The sequence below is a fragment of the Hirundo rustica genome, chromosome 6 (assembly GCF_015227805.2).
Source record: "Hirundo rustica isolate bHirRus1 chromosome 6, bHirRus1.pri.v3, whole genome shotgun sequence".
NCBI classification, from domain to species: domain Eukaryota; kingdom Metazoa; phylum Chordata; class Aves; order Passeriformes; family Hirundinidae; genus Hirundo; species Hirundo rustica.
In genome coordinates, this window is record NC_053455.1 from 49819429 (window position 1) to 49839928 (window position 20500).

A 20500-nucleotide genomic window follows, 5' to 3' on the forward strand; every position below is an offset into this window, starting at 1 on the left:
AGGATGCCGACAAACACTGGAGATAAGGGTTGGCTGCTGGGAACCATGTGATGCTCCAAAGCTGGATTTTTTTAGGGGACACAGTGTAGAGTTGAATAGGCTTACAAATATGAGCACTTCAGTCATGTGCCTCAAAAGAACATCTGTTCAACCTGTAAGTCTTATAAATAAAGGAGATTAAAAGGAAGAAAGTTGAAGAACTTTGTTCAAGTGCTTAAGTATCTGCAAACAGCCAAGTGAATCAGACTTGTCTTGCAAAAAGAATGGTGTAGTAAGTCAGTCTTGTAGGCTACCATATGTATCTGTCTCTGAATCTGCATATATACCATCATGAAATTGCAGAGTAGGGTTCGTAAGAACAGTCTAAGATTTTGGTAAGTAATGCTTAAGGTTGAAGGCAGCTCCTTGTCTTCAGAGACTGTTTTCTTTTTAAAAACGGAAGGCTTTGTTTCTCCTGCCACAACCCTGTGGCGACTGGCAGCACCTCAGCCTGATCTATGAACTTTAAACACATTTGCTCTATATGCTGGTGCTTACTGCCAGGTCCTGCCACTCCACCTGAATAACTATAACATGCTCATAAATCAGGGGAGAGCATTCCTCGCTGACACCATCCCAAATGCCCTACTGAACTGAAGCCTGTGTTAGCCATCAATGCCTCTTACATAAACACATCATATTTTAAAGTAGGGTCTTACAAAAAGCACAAACAATATGCTGGTATGGAGGGGCCACACAAAGTCAAGAGCTGTTAAGTGAGGGGAAGAGGAGGAGAATAATCTCTTGATGATAAATATATCTACCAGACACATATGGAAAGAAAATAGTTAAGTCTAGCTTACATTTTTTTTTCAAAATGAAATAGTCGTATGTGGAAATGGTTGTTCATATTCTCTGGGGAACTTGGAAGCTATGAGCTGCAGGAAAATAATGATGCACAATACTTTGGCTTTTGTTGTATTCCCTTCAGCCTGGTCTTCATCCCACACCTCGTGGATCATATATCCAGTAGTCTGTGTCTGATTAGGTAGCAAAAAAATTGCATTCAATTTGCGATAGAAAGCTGAGTAAGAATAATGGCTGTCTTGTGTGTGCATTCAAAACCACTTCCTAAGCCTTGTTTAAAGTCACCCACCAACACTGTGGCTGTTAGCTCCTGTCTCCTGGATCTTAATCCTCACACAAGCTGATGCCAATTTTGGGCATAGTAAGATGAATGTTAAGGAGCATCACAGGCACACCTTTGTTATAGTACACAGCTGAGTGACTTGTAAAACTTATGTGTTTGTGTCGGTACAGCCTTTGATGTGAACGATTGAGGAAAGTGCTCTCCACCGCAGCAGCTGGAACACACACAGCCAGAAGTGACACCAGGCTGTAAAGAGCGTCTCCGGCCGCCCTTGTCAGATGGGTCACAAATCACAGGGCTGACAGGTGCCTGTGCTGGATCCTGCACCAGGTGTGCCTTGGTGTGCAGCAGCAGGTAGGAAACTTGCCTGGTGGGTGGCCAGATTGTACAGATGACTCAAATTCTCTGCTCAGGGGCAGCCTGTTGCACAGCTTGGTGCAGAATTAGGATCATTTGCTTTTCCTTAAATTGGGCTGAGTGCTCTTTATGCTCTGACTTCAGGTAGGGTTTAATTCCACACTCTTTAATAGTAATGATAACCTTAAGGTTAATTTGTAGCATTAAGGCAAGAGGTTTTTGTGAGCACAAAACTGAGCCTGCAGTTTGCTCCTACTGAAAGGGTTGGGCCTTCAGCACCCATATTGCTTTCCCAAAGAGGGAGATCCAGCATGCAAGAGGGAGGTGTAAGTACTCACATCCTGGAAGGGCTTCAGGGTGTTTGGACATGGACCTTTCTTACAGAATATCTAATGTATCCCTGTGAGTAATTTCTAACTGATGAGGATGATTGATAAGTATTACTCTGCTGTGGGAGCCTGAACCACAGATAGCATTTGTGACGGTGATGACCTTCCAAAAATGCATGTGGGAGGCACGACACATTTTTTTTTCCACTGCCTGCTTAGAATTGGTTATTATTGCCTTACCATCTACACATATATATTAATTCCTGAGCTGCCCTTACCCCCTCACCACCTCCCTCTAAATATAATTTAAGGTCTTTAACAACCAGCCTGTAGAAGATTGCTGTTTTCATTCTAACACCTTGTTGATGTTAACTGGCAGCAACTCTCACCTTATGTAGGCACTGTAGTGCCTTGTGGCAGGTCTGTGCTTTTACATCCTAGCCTTCAAAGAAGCAGGCAAGCTTTTGGTTGAGGGCAAATCTTTTACATGACTTTCTTTAGAACCAGAAGGCAAAGGCTGAGGCAGCAGCTCTGAACACGCGCTGGCCTCAGAACACGCCTGGGAGAGGCTCCTTGCTGCTGTGCAGCTGTTGTGAGAGCTGGAGAGGACATGGGGCTCCAAAGCCGAGTGCCACATGTGCTTAGGCAGCCCCTGGCAATTGGCTACTCTGCCTGAAGTCAACTTCTGTTTAGGTGGTGGTGTTTTTTTTCTTTTTCCAGGGAGTCACTTGATAGGGTATAATCCTGTAAGATACTCAGTAAAGAAGCTGATACAGGAAAGTATTTCTGCAGATGCTTAATTTTCAGTGAATAAGTGGTCCTTTTATGTGGGTGGGAGCACTCATGTGCTTAAAGTTAAGCACATGCTTAAGTGCTTTCTTGGATTGGGGCCAAACTGCTAATGTGATGGAGATTCCCTTTCTCAAGTAACTGCAGTGTTCAGGACTTCATGTGGACTCCTGGGCCAGCAGAATTACTGAAATACACCCATGACTGGAGAATATTGGACACTTGTTCTTAACATTTTCAGCAAAACCTTCATGCAATGTTGCTATATTATTACTTTTATACTTTGCATACAAAGAATAGTTCTTTACTAGGCCTGTGGCAGACTTGAAAAGAAACCCTCTTACTGATCTCAAATCAGTTTTCCTAAGAGGATATCTTATTTTTCTGTTTGAGGACAAAACAAAGATTCCTCCAGCACCTTTTGCTTTGACCCCACTGCCTTATCTTTAAACTGTTCCTACTACACTTCTGGAACATAATCAGCCTTTGACGGGCACCATGAAGATGTTGAATTCCAGCTGCTAGGAGTCTCTTGTGTGATGTTGCACTTGCCGATGATAGTCTGCTTTGATGACAGCAGTGGTAACAAGCCCAAAGCACACATGTGTGGGATGTGAAAGGGGTGTGCACCTGTCTCGGGCAGGGGGCACCAGGTCTTCCCCGTGGTAGCCTCCTCGGTGGCTGTGCTAATCACTGGGAGTGACATGGGAGTGACACTCACCGTGTCCAGCAGACAGGAACAAGCAGAGTGTTGGGTCTCTGAGTACACAGCTGCTTCTCAAATTATGATGCACAGGGTCAGAGGTCACTGCAGAAAAAGCAGATAAAATTATGCTTCCTACTGCCACCATGCCACATCAAAATGGTAAATTGTTTGTTTTATAGTGGGTCTGTCAAGCTGCTCTACTGTAGCAAACGTGAATTTCTCAGCTCGCATGTAGCCCTTTAAAAATAAAGAGATGTATTTTCTAAATGTGTTAGAGATTTCTTTCTGTTAACTGTTGTTCTTTGACTGCTGCTATAAAATAGAAATTTTTAGACATTTTTAAAGTGTTTTGTGGTGAGGCTTGGCAGGAGGGTGAGAGTGGGGGACCAGCAGTGCCATGCTGTGTGTGGGCATGGCAGCTTGCAGGCTCCCCTTGGATACCTGGGATATGGGATAAGCTGTGGGCAGATGGCTGTGCACAGGATGAGCCATCTAGATTAATGACCTGGGCAATGCTGTCTGCCTTTCTGTTCATGGCTACTGGTTCTGTTCCTGTTTCAGAAATAGGGCAGATCTTTATACTGTGTGCAGCACCCGCTCACTTTACTCAGAGTTGACACCTCTCTGCTATCCTTTGCACTTGAATTTATATTGAACAAGGGATGGTGCTTACAAGAAACTCGTGGAACTAAGAATGAGAACCAGGTTGGAAAAACCATAAGAGTTCAAATATGTGATACTTTCTCCAGCTTTGACTTTTTTTGAGTTCCTTTTTTATTATGAATGCCTTGTTCATTTTTTGTTAAATTTTTCGACCATAACTGTGACCAAAGAGAGGAATGCATTTGACAAGTGCAATAAAGCAACTGTTTCATGTTTATGGAAGTGCTATACTTTTATGCTATTAATTCAAATTGCCTGGATTTTTATAAAACTGGGACAGTATAGGAATACCTACCTTGCTAGAACAGTTGAAATGGATCACACTACAAAGTAGTCCACATCTCCCTATCAAATTTTAGAGGAAATAATCTTAGAGTCATGGGGGATGTGTATGTCTCTGGAGTATATAGAATAGTTCGGTGCAAAAAGGAAAAGAGTTGCACTACATATGAGGTAATGACACTTAGGAGGACACAGGTAACTTCAGAATTGTGTTTTGCTACACTACTGTAACTAAGCAGAGAAGGTGACTGCAGTAGTCAGTCCTCTTCCAAGAGGAAAAGTGGTGGGAAGTGTACGTGGGGACGATTTCCTTGAGCAGACTTCTGCTGAAAACCAGAGCTGTGCAAATAATTGGTTACTTTTCTTCATTTTGATGGTTGTACAGGCAAGAAAAAAATAATTTGAGACTAGAAAATCTTTAGAGAATGAAGAAAGCATTAATGTGTTCCAAGACCAATACACTGCTTCAATTCCAGGTATTTTAAATTTTTAATTTTTTTAAGTAACAGTATGAAATCTGAGGTCTTGTTTGTTTGTTTGTTTGTTTGTTTGTTTTTGGGGGGATTTTTGGCTTTTTAATTAACAAGGTAAAATTCAGAAGTCATGTGCAGCTCCAAGAGGGAGGGAGTGTGAGCATCTCTACCTCTTTACATAAATCCAGCAGGGTTAGCATTCATGTCACAAAGCTGCTGATGACATGAATGCTCCTGTGAGCCTAACAGAGCAGCATGAGGGCCTGAATTCAAGTTTCTGCATCCAAAAATAGTTCTGACCACTGAATGAAGGATGCGATGTGGAAAACCTGATAAGAATGACCATGAATTTCCATGCATGTGTAACATGTTTTCTTACACAGAAAAGGAATAATGGGATTGGAGCAGGATGGACACCTTCAAATAAGCTGGGAAGGCTCTCCTAGTCAAACCTAGCCCAACATTACTTGAGTTTAGGAAAAGTGCAGATAAGTAATTAAATGCTCTTAAGTACACTCAGGCTTTCTTTGAAGCCAAGATTTTTGGAACAGAGATAAGCTGCTCTGCTGCCAGTACCCACTTCCAGGGAACGACTGGATGTTTCTCCCTTCTGGATCTCATGTTCATGGCATGCTCAGTCACTTCTGGTCAGTGACTGCAACCCGATAGCCAGTGCTAAATTCTCCGTGTCTTCTTGAAGGGACTCTATGGAAAAGGGATAGACACCGTGGCAAGGACAACTTGTACTCATATTAGGGTCTGAATGTAACCAAGACATTTGGATTTTGGAGATGGTTGCTCATGTGCCAAAGAGGCTAACCCCTGTTTTTGTCAGCTCCTCATCTTTTGGGATAGTCTCAGCTCTCAGTGCCTACTAAACAGTTGGTGTGCAAATGGTGGCTTTTGAACTGCAATATTTGTTTGAGCCTTAAGTGTCACCAGATTTTGAGGTCAGTGAAATTCACCGTTCATCTTGGACAAACTCTTCTTATATTGTCAGGTTTCTGTCCTGGAAATGAAGTTACAATCCTTGCTGTCACCTCATGAGTGACAAATATAAAGCAACGAAAAAGGACTTACCACTAATCCCGCAAAATTAATTTCATAACAAAGTTGATAACTGAACAAGAAAATAGAACTGTGTCAAGATATCCCCATTTTGTCTGAGCCAACTTTTTCCTCATTAACAAATGTAACATACTTTATTCATAATACCATTCTTGAACTCTTACATTTTATACCACTGTCTTAATCACTTCAAAGCTACAGTGTTTGCTCAGGTCTTTAAGGTGACTTCTAACACTAGTAGCAGAAAGAATGCTCCACTGATGCTTTGTGGTATGTCATCAACCAGAGCATGTCATTCTCTGTCCATTGTGTTGATTTTTTTTCTTGTTCACGAGAAACAAGCTTGGACTTGAGGTTTTCACTTTAGACCTGTGTCCTCTGTTCTGAAAACAATGATATTTAACATATCTATTCCCTAAGCAGTTCCTGAGGAAGATTTTCCTCAAAGGTTTGGGTGGGTAGAACTAGAAAATTGAAACTATCTACTTCAAGGGCAGGCTTTTCTTACGTATGTTTCTTTCTTGGAGTCTACTGTTAAGTGCACTATGGAGCCTGGGATGAGCAGGTCATCCCATGCTCTATGTTACCCTATAGCTGTATGTATGCCAACTGTAATTTCAAGTGCTCCCTCCTAATCTCTCCCCCTCATGCATTATTTCCTTGTGCAGCATTAACACACCACATGCTGATCCACTGTTGCTTTATGGATTTAGAAATTAATCTACAGGCCTGCAGTGATGTAAAACATTAAATATTGTTTTAAATATCGGAGGCGCCATCCTGCCTACACAGTACTTAGGGTGGGCAGCATGCCAGTGCCTTTGCTGGCATGTGCCTGAGAACTGGAGTATGTCTGCTCCCAGAGAAAAAAGCAAAGCCCAGGACAATAAGGCAGGAATGATGACAGACAGGGAAGGGCTGGCTTATGGCTTGGGCTGTTTGACCATAATATCAGCTTTGGAGACTATACTGTCTGGAGGGCTAAGAGTTTCTTTCTGCACTCCTACCTTACTGCCTGCACCTGCCCATCTGAGGGCAGGCAAGAATGAAAAGACACTTTATAGAGCTTCCAGGAGTTTATCAGTCTGTTATTGCACAGTGGGATTTCAGTGGATGGTTCATACTCGTTCACTCACTCAGCATTGCCAGCTAAGACTGGGCTGAGTGCATTTCTTCTTCGTTTACTTCCCTCTCTCTCTTTGCAATGGCAAAAAGCTGACTTGTGTCTGGGAGGGGAAGGGGAAGGGCTGGGGAAGCCTTTGTGCTGTGCTGTGCTGTATGTGTGGAGAGAGCAGAGGTAGCACAGAATGACTGCTGTACTGTTTTGGGATGCCTCTGAGCTGTACCTTTCCTTTCTGCTCCAGAGGAGTAAATTACCTCTACAGCCTTGCCTGTGGATGGGCTGTTCTTCAGCCCTGGGTTTTCAGTGATGTGTCCACACCCACGCTCAGTATTTGTATAGGGACAATGAAAACAAAGCATATTTTTTCTTTATCTTGCATTGACTTGGACATGAATAACAATCATGTTTCCGTACTGAAAAGCTGCACTTGCATGATGTCAGCCTAAAAGCTGCAGAAGCTGAGTGGTGTGTGCAGCTGCTCAATCCTCTGGGCACAGCCTGCCCCTCTGTCTGCATCGGGCAGACATAAACTGGGCCATGGTTTTAGGTTGTGTCCACTGCTTGAGGACTGCTGACCTTGTCCCTACCTGAAATGTTCCCAATGTTGGTAAAACGTCAGTCACCATTAACTTTGTCATCACCACATCAGCTCCTGTCTTTGTGCCCATGGATCCCAAATTCCTTGTGAGGGAGAGCACTCAGCCAATGCAAAGTGGTCCTGCACTTCTGAATTCATGACACATAGAATGACATTTTGGAAGGCAAAGCCTCAGATACCGTTGGAAACATCTACCCATGAGCTGCTTAATATGGTTCATTATATTGGAGTGTCTGCATGAAAGAGGAAGGAGAAAAGGATTTCCCACCAATATTATCAGTACAAATCAGCATGGTATTAATGCAGCCAAAGGTATGGTCTGTTTTTACACCCACCCTTTAATGTATGTGAATGTGTTTGATTCTGTGAGAATTTGCAAAGCCAGGAGCTATATGAATTTGGCTGTCACACACTCCTTAAAGCATTATTTCTCCTTTTGTCTGCAGATCCCTCTAATGCCAAATGGCCCAAGAACTTCAAAGGCGTACCACAACTTCAATCTGTCCTTCATGATTTTTCTTCCTTCAGCATCTAGCTGTGGCAAAGCCAGCTTCTCACTGGCTCTAGAGGCTCTCTCTTTGGACTTTTAAATGTGAATTATAACAGTTCATGTTACCTGGTCCAGCTGCACTAGAAATTAGCATCTTGACTCATTAGAAAAGCAGGCATCTCTCTTCCACTGCATCCAAACTCTCATTAGGTTTGAAGTATTTCACTCTGCTCCCACCTCTCAAGTTACAGCTTCTTTGGCCAAGGTCATTAGTTCTTATTTCCAGAAACTGCTGTATCTCAGAGGGCTTCTGAGCTGATTACAAGGTGACAAATACAGGTAAGGTACCTGACCTAATTTTCATGTAATTGACATAGATTACTTTCTGGAGTTGCTTTTTCTTCAAGAGATGGAAGTGCAGAGCATTGATGTGCCATCTTAGAGCATTTATGGAATGAGACTCCTAAATTTTCTGTCTGTTTGCTTAAGTCTGCATAAGCTTAGCCTCTTTCTTTTGAAGAGTTGCTGTAAATACCAACTTAACTACTGTAGTTATGTTGGAACACAAAATTAATGAAAAACAGAAATGCAGTTTAGCTACAAACTCCTAAATGCAGTATTCTCATGTTTTATCCTAGCTGACTGGTTAAGAGAGCAACACTTCCCATTCCCGGCTGTTCCAGTGTGCCGTTCCTTCCCTTGCTGGCCAGCAGCAGCCAATAGTGTCCTGTCATGTTCACGTCCAGGTGTTAGTGGGTCTCTAACCTGGACTGCTAATAGGTGGGATTAGTTCTGAATGTGTGCAATAAACTCAACAAATGGAAAAGCAAAAGGAAGATATTACTACATTACTATATTACTATAAGACCATAGATGTTGTTGAGATATGTAGATATCTCTTCTTTAACTTTAGTCAAAAGATTCATATTGGGTTATTTCTGAAGAAGAGACTCCCCCATTTAATGTCCAGCATAAATTGATGATTCAGCCTGAGCATGTGTGCTTTGCTTCTGGTGTATTGGAAAAATGTGGAAATGTCTAAACCAGAAACTTATGTGGGAAAACATGAAAATGCAAAAAATTATGAAAATCCATGGATAGAAGGATCTCGTTAAGTGGACTTAGGACATTCTCATAAATATCATTTTAATGTGAAGTAGTTTGCATGACAACAAGATATTTTGTTCCACCAGCAAAATGGGGCATTAGCTTAGAGGACTGCATTACTCATGGCACAAACATGGCTGTTATGTGCAAACTTCTGATGTTCTGCCAAGGTCAGTGTGTAGGGGTTGAGATGAAACTGTTTCCTAAACTGTGAAAGCGATCCCGGGTACCCAGCCTGCTGGAATGCCTGGAGGTTTTATGGATTCCTTCCCCTTTAAGCCCACTAGCAGAGTATCTGCTAATGCAGGCTGCCTTTTCCTGCCTGCATCACTCTAGTAGGACTGACCTTAAGAAAAGCATTGCTCTGACTCATTTTGTTTTCTGACTTCTTGTTTGCAGAAGGAGCATTTACAGTAGCCTTTTTTGTAGATAACCAAGGCAAAATGTTGACCTCAGACTCTGGAAGAGATGAATATAACACTCATGTTTGAGTATGACACCAGACCCACTACAGAAATGGGAAGGTGTCAAGTTATCGTCCGATCTACTCTCACAGCACCTCAGCTGAGAACACTTGTTTGGGAAGGGCTGGTGAAAGGTTTCATGTCGTGCAGGTGAAGGAAACAAAAGGTAGGTAAACAGATTTTGGCCTGGGGCTGAGGATCTGCAGGCTACTTAAGAGGGGGTGTGCACTTGCAGGTCCTATGACCACCCAGGTCTTGTCCATACTGAAGCTTGCTGGAAGGACCACACCTGAAGGTGCCCAGCAGAGCACCAGCTATGTTGCCCCTGGGTCAGGCTGGCTTTGCGACCTCCCTTTGCAGTCCACAGGCTGTTGCTGGTCACGCTGTGTTAGCCCATTGCTCCAGAGCCTCAGCCACAGCTTCCCATTTCTGATGGTTCAGAGCAGAGCATCTCTGCTAAAGCTTTTAGAAGCATGCACTGAAATAGAGGTGTCAGAGTGGTCTCCAACTGCTTGAAGTGATGCAGTTGGTAACTGTGTCTTTTGAGGAACGTGCTTTGTTACATAAGGGTGTGGGAGACTAATGGAGTGAAGCTGATAAGCAGCAAATGAAGTTGGAAATATGTATTCAGGGTGAAGTCGAGGGATCAAACACAGATAATATTCCCAAGTCTTTGCTTAACTGCCTTCAGATGTTCATTTTTTGCCTATAGAGGATGCTAATTCAGGAGTTAAAAATCTAAAGGACATTAGACTTTATGGGGATTTCCAGGCTTCCACGATGTCACTGTCAGACCTGGATCTTGGGAAGTTCCGTCTTAGGGCAGGACTTGGGGATGAAGGTTCTGTGTAAATACAGAAAGCAGGATTAAATTTCAATTAAACCCAGAAAGAAATAGTAGAGGGCTGAAAGATATCTTCCCTCAGCTGAAGTAGTTACTCTCTTCATACCTGTAAAGAGGACCTTGCCCAAATTCCCATAATTTGCTTTAAAGTACATCTGAGGCCTCAAGTAGACCTCAGCTCCAGTGTATTTACTGTCTGAATAGAAACAATGCACTACAACTTCACCCTAATTTTACTGGAATCAGCTGCCACTACTCTGGAGCAGAAGCAAGGAAAAAAACAAAATTAATATCTGGGTAAACAGCCTATTAATTTGATGACAACTGTTGTTCTCCATTTCAGGATCCAGAGAGCAGCCTGGGCAGTGAGCTAATGAGAACACCAGAGTCGTGCAGTGTTGGGGGAGGTGGGGGGTAGAGAAGAAAACAGAACAAATACTCCTTTTGTAGCTTGGAGCTAAGGGGATTCAGCCAAAGGTTAATTGCTTTCTACCCTAAAATGCTGTGAAGTGTTGCTTCCTGGTGTCATACAGATGCTTCATCCCAGCTTAAGGGTGTCTGTTTCAGTGGTGGGTGGCACGAGCAAAGATCCTTTTTTTAACCCACAGGGGTGTTGCAAGGTCTCTTGAGTTAAGGCTTCCAACAATCTGATGGATTTGGTTGGTATTGTTTAGGATATCACTGCATCATGGGAGCAGTTAGCAAAAGCAACAAATGACCACCAAAAGAACTGATTACTCTTCACTAGGAAATTCTTTTAGGGCATGCAAGTTCATTGTTTCCTCTGATTCTTTGTTAGACAAACAGATGAAATATGCTACAGGAATCAAAAGATAATGACAGAAATGAGTGTAATAGTAGACTTCACCTTACTGTCACCTTTGCCTCTTAGCCAATGTTTCTTGTGTGAACTTTAATTTTGATGCTCAAATCTGTTATTCCTAAGACTTTTTTTTTTTCCCATGCACAATTCTGCTCATGCAACTTCTGCACTGTGTAGAACTTAAAACAATAAAATATCTTTCCATGAGAATGGGGCTGTTGTGACAGCTTGGAAGTCTCCTTCTGGTTGGTAGGACATCAAAAATTTCAAAAACCCAGAAAGTTGTAAGTAGGGAAAATGATCCTGTGATGTTGTGCAGTCTTGTGACAGTGCCCAGGTTCCCTTGTCTGGAGATCATCATAGTGGAAGAGAATTAGAATAGAGTGTTTAAGTTGAAAGGGATATACAATGATCATCTAGTCCAATTCCAACTGATACTTGTGAGATTAAATGGAACTAAATAGAAATGTGATGTCTGATCATCCTGTAGAGTGGGTAAATTTCTGATTTTAGTGTTTGTATGTGAAGTCTCAATATTGCAAATAATTCTGCAAATATCACCTGTTTGTCTCAGTTTCTCCTGTTTGGTCATTCTGCCCATTTCCTTGTGAACATTTTTATCTTTACTTGTGCTTTCAACATTTACTTGAGTTCATGATTCCACAACTGAATTTCATCAAATATAAGGTTTAAATTCACGACCAGCAAGCTTGAGCAAGTGTGTGCTCACTGAATGTCAGAGCTTGAGTATTTTCACTGCCCAGTTCAGGTAAGGAGGAGCTGTTTCCTCTGTGATTCTTATGCCAAATGACAGGATGGTCTGAGAAAACCCTGAATGCTTCATTAGTGTCTCTCCCTATCTCAGTCATGTATGCATGGCTCACCCTGCACTGCTGTGTGCCCAGCCCGGTTCCACCAAAAGGCACAGTGTGAGGTCACAGCACTGTTCCAAGTAACCAAGATTTCCCCAGACTTAATTCCCCTCAGAAAGGAGGCAATGCAGGCAGTAAGGGAACTAGAGATAGGAATGCTTTGGGCTCTTGTTTGCCCTCCATGTAGGTCTCTCCCTGTCTCTGATAATAAAAGAACAAGTCCCAGTTCTTCTGCTTCCAGGGAACAGTGTAAAGTCTCATGGTGCTCAGACAGCTAATGGTCGAATTGAGCACAGACAACCCTTAGTGCAGTTTTACTGTATGTGAAATGTTTAAAGCATTTTTTCAACGAGGTTTGAGGTGTTCTGCTTTTGAAGTCCCCTATTCCAAATAGGGTGATATATGTAATCCTGCTTTTGTTGGAGCTGAGTATCACAAAACAGGATGAGGCTCTCTTTCTGCCTGTCATAACAATAGAAAACCATGAGGTTTTCTAGAAGTTTGTCTAACTCAGCTGGATTGCCTAAACTTTCAGAGACAACTGCAACCCACACTACCAATAGTGGAGTTGCATGGTATCACTCCGGTTTTCTGTTCTTTACTTGTCCTCTGGTCTAATTGAAGGCACTAACTTTAATTAGTTTGCAACATGAGTGGTTACTGAGGGCAGTGGGACTGGGGAGAGGACTTGTAATACTGCTTGCATGACTCTATTAGCAACAATTTATGAGTAATTTGGTAGAATAGTTATGAGCCGTCTGCCTGCATCTGCAGTTACTCAGCAGCCTGAAAGTGCACTTTGAAGTCCGCTTTACTGGAGCTGGCCCTAGTATGTTCTTGCTTTTCATTCCTAGAACTGTTGAACAAAGTTAATGTCAAGTGCTGTCTTGGAATCCTGGATTTTTCCAGTGAAATAGGAATTCTGAAAGGTTCTACAGTGTCCAAGAGATCTCCAACATAGCTTTAGACTTCTGTGACTATTTCATGGGAATCAAATCTTTCCTTGTTTTCTTTTTCTTTTTTTTTTTTTTTTCCACTTGATAATAGCATTAAACTAATTTTCTGCAAACCTGCTTTCAACGGTCTAGCTAATTTATACTGGAAGTAATTGGACACACCTAATGAAAGGCATAGTGGAATTTTGCTATGAACTGCAATGTTCTCTTCAAGTCACTGGTCTCTTCCATTTGATAATTGTCATAACAGCAGTTAAGTAACCTGACTTCTTCTTTTTCCTGCTGGTGATGAAAGCTTAAACAAGTCTTCAAAACTGTCACTGTTCCCTAAAGTTTCCTTAACAAAATGACATTTATTCCTCTCTTAATATCTTGCTAACATTAGGCTGCTGTTCAGCCTTCAGAGAGCTCTGGCTGGAATAGATAACCAGGCAAGGGCTTTAGATACTCCAGGGCTACTGCTTATCTTGAGGAGTCCAAGGGGATCATGGTGATGCTCTTTGTGACCTCAGTCTCTTGTTGTGTAGAGACTGTGTTCATCTACTCTCAAATCCATAGTAAATTCATGTTACATGCTTCCTCGCTCATTCCTCAGTGGGGTTCCTGTCCATACCCAGAGCTGTGGTGTTTCTAGGCAATAGCAGCATTTCTCCTGCTGTTGTGGTTGCAGCTTTTCTTGGTGTGCCTGGAAGGTGCCATATGGACAGGGTGTTGAGTTGTTCCCTCAGCTCTTGTGTAGGATTACCCAGACATTGCCTTTCTTGGGCTTTCTGCAGTTTCTCAATCATATAATCTTCTTCAGCCGTCAGAGAGGCTGTGGAGGTATGTACAGAAGGGACCACAGCACTGTTAGTGAGCTGTAAATTGCTGCCATCCACCAGCTCATGTAGGCGCTTCCCACCTGGTGTGGTGGGTTCCGGGATCTAGGCTCCAGCTCCAAAGGATTTGTCTAGGATTTGTCTTTGACTGGGCCTGTTCTCAAATGCTTGAAAGAAGTGGATGCCTCGTCTCATTTCTTCATAGACAAGCCTACCTTGTCTGTAGGTGCATGCAAAAATATCCCAAAAGACCCAAACCCAAACAACCTAACCCAAAGCCCACAAAAAAACTCCAAGCAATCAAACAAAAACCAAAAGAGCAACGTGGATCTAAGGTTTTTTAGCAGTTACTATCTCACCTAACTTCTATGGGACTTCTTCATGTTACAGATTCCTGTCCCAGAGGGTGTTTTAGCAATCAAGAGGGTTGGAAGGTATTTGAGCTGCTGCAGTATATCGTACTCTCAGCAAGAACTTCTGCTCTTTTTTCGGTCCAGAGAGGGCCTTAGCCCATCTCTGTGAGCATAAACATAATGCTATGAATTATTCCTTGTGGAAACTTTAGCTATTGTGCTTAGTGGGTTTACAGGAGCTTTTTAAGTCTGCTTTTAATGTATTTGTGTCGGTGGGGATTCTGAGTGGAATTTTTCAGATAACTGCTGTAAATATACAGATCCACTCTAGTCCCTTACTTCACAGTAGCAGCTGCTGCGGTGTTACAGAAACTTCATAGCTTTGACTGCATCTTACTAGTTCAGCATACTATTAATATCCCAGAAGCTTTTTGTATTAGTTTCCACATTTAATATTGGTTCTTCTTCCTTCTTCCCTGCCCCCCTTCACATTCAGTCATTAAACTAAATTTATCTTGGGGCTTTTTCATCTAAGATGCCCTTGCTGCCCACACCAAAGAGGGGAACCAGACTGGAAGCAAACCAATTGTGCTAACAGTCACCTGGTATATTTAGTGGCAATGTCATCTAATATGCATTTATGCTCAGAAATAGTGTCTTTCTGCTTCTATATGGAGCATTTGTAGTGCTGGCAAAATCTTTCCAGAGAAACAGCTGCTGATTGGCTCTTCTTGTCTATTTGGGGAAGGATCTGTCCTTAAATACTATGTTATTCTGCTTTCTAAAAATGGCATCAAGCACTTGGTACTATCAGGATTGGACTCGAAACTTTTACTGAGATGAATTTGGTGCATTGCACCAAGACCTGGTGAATCCTTGTCTGCCCTGGAGAAATGACTGTACAAGTACCAGCAAGTGGGTGGAGGTACATCTAGGGCAAATCAGTGCATGGAGCTCTAAAATGCAAATCACAGTCTCCCTCTGGAAGGCTTCAAAACCGAATGTCATATTATTATGGTTAAGTGGCTGTGGTGAAAAGGACTGAGGGGCATCTCAGCTAATATTTCTTCTGAATGTAAAAAAATCCCGTCCCAAATGGCAGCAGTGCCTCTCCTTTGAGGTGTTATGTCTCAGTAAGGTGGATACAGGCTGTGTTGTGAGTAGAGATTGGGAGCCAACTTGCCTTTGCCAGTCTGCTCCTTACCAGAAACAGGGCAAGGAAGAAGGCTCCACCAGCACTTGGCATGACTGCCCCAGCCTCCAAGTGCATAAACCATCTGACTGACACCTAACTCTGACTGAGGAGCAGGCTCTAGGCTGGGTGAGCAGCTCACCAAGAATAGAAGCGTTTTATCCCTTTGGTTCACCATAGGTGCTTCCCACTGTTCCTCAGAGCTTACAAGGTTAGGAAAACTTGACATCCAGAGAGCTGGTAGAGTACCAAGGGAAGGGTTTTACCCCAGAACCCAGGGCCTTTGCTCACCTCTGAGCTCTTGCTGTGACACCTCTCCCAAGGGAGAGTGTATCATGTAATACTCCTCTGAAACAGAGGCTAGTTTAGGACAGCTTGAGGGTCTAGGACACTGAAATACCGTTGTGTCCAAAACAGTTTGAATTAGTTGATCTGCATGGCATGCTGCCAGGCTTCAAAGAGGACTGGAGAGGCCTGGCTACTGGACAGCAGGCTGGACTGGGTCATAGGAAGTTATTGATAGCTGCTCTTCCATGGAAAGAATGAGTTTGGCTTAGATGTGATGTAAAGCTGCTAGCTACTACAGCAAGCAAATGCTGGAAGTCTTGTCTATTATCACTTGAATGAGCTCATGACGCCTTATGGAGAGCCTTGAGCCTCATGGCCTCAGGTCTCCCTCCTGGTACTGGCCTCTGAATCTGAGCTCTGTGGTTGGGCAGCACAGGTACAGGTCTGAAGAAAAGAAGCTGTCAGCTCTTGGTCAGCCTCAGGGAGTGGTGGGTGTTTCTTCTGTTCCTCAGCAAGTTTAGGTTCCCTCAAGTTCCATTATGCTCCAGTTCCCACATTTAAGAGTCAGCTCTTTGTTTCTGAAGAAACTTAATTTAAGGACAAAGAAGTAAGAAAGATGCTTTTCCACACACTAAAATTTTTGGAAAGAAAGATTATCTCAAAAGCTTGGACAAGACCAGGTTGGAACAAAGGGTGGAGGGGATTGGGTGAAATAAAAAAATAAAAATTCTCCTCTTGAGTGGAATGGCAATGAGGAATTTCTTATAGGGGATTTAGCTGGATCAAAGGTTACAGTAAAGCATGAGTAATAGATTTGCTTTAAACTATACCAGCTGGTCCTCTCCTTTTAAAGGCTTGTCGGCAGAGTGGCTTTAATTATGTTATTGTGGGTATCTGTTGGACTTGTTCTTGAGCACTTGATTAGAGTTTGGCATTTTTAAGGTGAAGACTAGGAAAACCAAGTGGTCTTGCATTCAGTCTGAAGCTTGCATTTCCCTTTGTATCCTTCACTTCCCTTTATTGCAGGAAACCAATACAAGGCTCTGGGTTAATACACAGAGGTATCCCAGGCAAGCCCTGTTTCAGTGGGACTCGCATTATTCATCCCTTGTAACAACTGGTGCTTCTTAAAGGGAGCTGCTAGATCCCAGAATAACTACATGGATCAAGTTTTGTCATCTCCTTCATCTTAAAGTTCACACTTCTGGTTGCCCTGCTTAGAAAGAGGGTGAATGAACAAGAGTCAATGGAATATCCATTTCTCATTAAAAATAGTTCTTGCCCTGATTATTGTAGGGAAACTCTACTTCCTTGGTGGCTTGTTGATGATCTCTGCTTTGGTCTGTTTGATTTCCACCCTGGAAAACAGGTGTAGAGATACTATAAGTAGCAAGAAGTCTAATGCATGCAGTGAGTTCCTTGCAGACTCTAAATTACAGTTTTCCTTCCTGTGCTACAACCTCAGGGCCCTGACCTGCAACTGCAGCATATTTTCTGTGACTAACAGCTGTAATTCCCTAATTATCATGCTCTGTTCTCCTGCTGTGCTGTAGATTTTGTTACGAAGGAAGCAAACCAAGTTTCCTTGTTCCTACCCTTGCTCTGTATGCTCCCAACTGTTCCAAATCCACCATTTGAGGCAGCCCATAAAGACAAATTACTATCTCTTGTTTCAAATATTCAAAGTTTCCAGAACATATTACGTAGCTACATGCTGGGAACAAAGAAGGCAAAATAAGACTTTCTGGTCTTTCTTTTAGTGAAGGCAGCTGGTCCAAAGCTATTGCTAGGTTAGAAAAAGTACCTTTATTAGCTGTAACCATCCCATGTGGAGTGCTGGACTAGAGGTAGTCTCAAACAGTGGGCCCTAGCAAATAGTATTGGTTGCAATCTGACTGACAAAACTTCTGTAAACCCCTGGAAAATGAAGGTCTGCATTAAACCCTGATGGCAGGTTATATGTGTGCCATACAATTTCAATACAAGCTTTCCATTTGAGGATGACTAACAAGGGGTCGGCTCCTTTTTGCCTCCACTGCTTTTGAGGTTGGAGATAAATGACTGTGTGCCACATGGAAATGAGAATGAACTTGTGCTAATCTAGATGATTAGATCAATACAGTCAGACTGTATTGCAACAGATAAGCAGCTGGTTAAAATATCACAGAAACATGTTAAGAAGCAGAAAAACTTCTAGTTTGCTAAAAACATACAACCTAATGTTTACCCTTCTAAGTATGCAAAGGTATATTTGACTGCTGCATGTACTGAGGCTTTACTGGATGATGCCCATCACTCTCCTGTGGGATGCACAAAGGCAGGTTTAGTTCTCTAAGCAGTTGTCAGTTTGGACTCCATCAGTCTAACGTGGCCATGTCCGCGACATTTACATCAAGCTCCCTTTGCTCTGGGTGGCAGTTGGTGACAAACAGGAATGCTTTCCGTGGGCCAGGCCCACGGAAATTAATTATTAATTAATTATTAATTATTAATTTTAATAATTAATTCATGTCTCACTCCAGAAATATCATCCAAGTTGCAACATGAATGAAGTCTCTTGGATCACAGGGTAAAAGTTACTGACTGTCCCTGTGTGCCGAAAGATGAGTCGACGAGGTAAACGTCCAGCCTGGATGAGCAAGGAGGTTTTGGAGGAACTTAGGAATAAAAAGAGGATGTATCATTTTTGGAAGGAGGGTCAGGTCTCTCAGGAAGTATTTAAGGGGGCTGCTAGAGCATGTAGGAAAAAAATTAGGGAGGCCAAAGCTCAATTTGAACTTAAAATGGCAATTTCTATAAAGGACAATAAAAAATGTTTCTATAAATATATTACCGGCAAAAGGAAGAGTAAGGCCAACATTTGTTCCTTATTGGATGAGGAAGGAAACTTAGTAATTGAACTTGAGGAGAAGATGGAAGTGCTTAATGCCTTCTTTGCCTCAGTTTTCAGTGGGAAGACAATTTGCCTTCAAGACAACTGTTCTCTTGGGTTGGTTGATGGTGTCAGGGAACAGAATGGTCCCCCCATTATCCAAGAAGAGGCAGTAGAGAACTGCTGAGATGCTTGGATACTCATAAATCTATGGGCCCAGATGGGTTGCATCCCAGGAAGATGAGGGAGCTGGCAGATGAGCTTGTAAAGCCACTCTCCATCATTTACCATCAGTCTTGGCTCACGGGCGAGGTTCCAGATGACTGGAAGCTGGCCAAGGTGACACCCATTCACAAAAAGGGTGGGAGGGAGGATCCTAGTAATTATAGACCAGTCAGCCTGACCTCAGTACCCGGTAAGGTCATGGAGCAGTTGACACTGAGTGTCATCACACAGAACTTACAGGATGGTCAGGGTCTCAGGCCCAGCTAGCACGGGTTTAGGAGAGGTGGGTCATGTTTGACCAACTTGATCTCCTTTTAGGACCAGGTCACCTGCCTGGTTGATGCAGGAAGGGCTGTGGATGTTGTCTATTTGGACTTCAGCAAGGCCTTTGACACTGTCTCCCACAGCATACTCCTGGATAAGCTGGCAGCCCATGGCTTGGACAGGAGCACTCTTTGCTGGGTTAGGAACTGGCTGGATGGCCGGGCCCAGAGAGTGGTGATGAATGGTGCTGCATCCAGCTGACGGCCAGTCACTAGTGGTGTCCCTCAGGGGTCTGTGCTGGGACCAGCTCTGTTCAATATTTTTATTGATGAAATGGATGAGGGTATTGAATCTTTCATTAGTTAGTTTGCGGATGACACTAAGCCGTGAGTGTGTGTCAATCTGTTGGAAGATAGGATGGCTCTGCAGAGAGATCAGGAACGGTTGGATGGATGGGCAGAGTCTAAGAAGATGATGTTTAATAAGTCCAAGTGCCGAGTCCTGTGCTTTAGCCACAATAAACCCCTGCAGCGTTATAGGTTGGGGAAGGTGTGGCTGGACAGTGCCCAGGAGGAAAGGGACCTGGGAGTGCTGGTCAACAGCCGGCTGAACATGAGCCAGCAGTCTGCCCAGGTGGCCAAGAGGGCAAACGGCATCCTGGCCTGTATCAGGAATGGTGTGGCCAGCAGGAGCAGGGATGTCATTCTTTCCCTGTACTCATCACTGGTGAGGCCACACCTTGAGTATTGTGTCCGGTTCTGGGCCCCTCAGTTTAGGAAGGATGTTGAGACGCCTGAGGGCGTCCAGAGGAGGGGAACAAGGCTGGTGAAAGGCTTGGAGCACAAACCCTGTGAAGAATGACTGAGGGAGCGGGGGTTGTTTAGCCTGGAGAAAAGGAGACTCAGAGGTGACCTTATCACTTTCTACAACTTCCTGAAGGGTGGTTTTAGGCAGCTGGGGGTTGGTCTCTTTCTCCAGGCAGCAACTGACAGAACAAGAGGACACTGTCTCAGGCTGCACCAAGGGAAATATAGGTTGGATATTAGGAAAAACTTTTTCATGGGAAGTGATAAGGTACTGGAATAGTCTGCCTGGGGAGGTGGTAGAGTCACCATCCCTGGACATGTTTAAAAAAAGACTGGATGTGGCACTCGATGCCATAATCTGGTTGAGGTGTTAGGGCAGGGGTTGGACTCAATGATCTTCCAACCTACACATTCTGTGATTCTGTCATTCTGTGTGACTTCACATGGGGGATTTTCTGCTTGACACTTCTGACCATTAAACTAAGAGGCGCAGGAGGCTGCTCCTTCCTCTTTATCACTGGAATTAAATCCACAACTAGGTCTAGAAAATGTGACACCCAAGGTGGGGGGGCAATGAAGGAAATTATCTGCTTGGCCTCAATCAGAGGA

At 43.2% G+C, this 20500-nt stretch overlaps 1 protein-coding gene and 1 long non-coding RNA gene across 2 annotated transcripts in view; one reads left to right on the forward strand and one right to left on the reverse strand.

Moving 5' to 3' along the window:
* LOC120753752 (uncharacterized) overlaps positions 1-1460 on the forward strand; it is a 32362-nt gene extending 30902 nt beyond the window's left edge. Inside the window, exon 4 of the long non-coding RNA XR_009207914.1 lies at positions 1300-1460. This is a non-coding gene — a long non-coding RNA (uncharacterized LOC120753752). The remainder of the gene's footprint in view (positions 1-1299) is intronic.
* The window catches only part of LOC120753751 (ferritin light chain-like), a 56015-nt gene that overhangs the window by 24678 nt on the left and 10837 nt on the right, over positions 1-20500 (reverse strand). Inside the window, exon 4 of the transcript XR_005701210.2 lies at positions 3326-3412. The gene's annotated coding sequence lies outside the window, so the exon portion shown is untranslated. The remainder of the gene's footprint in view (positions 1-3325; positions 3413-20500) is intronic.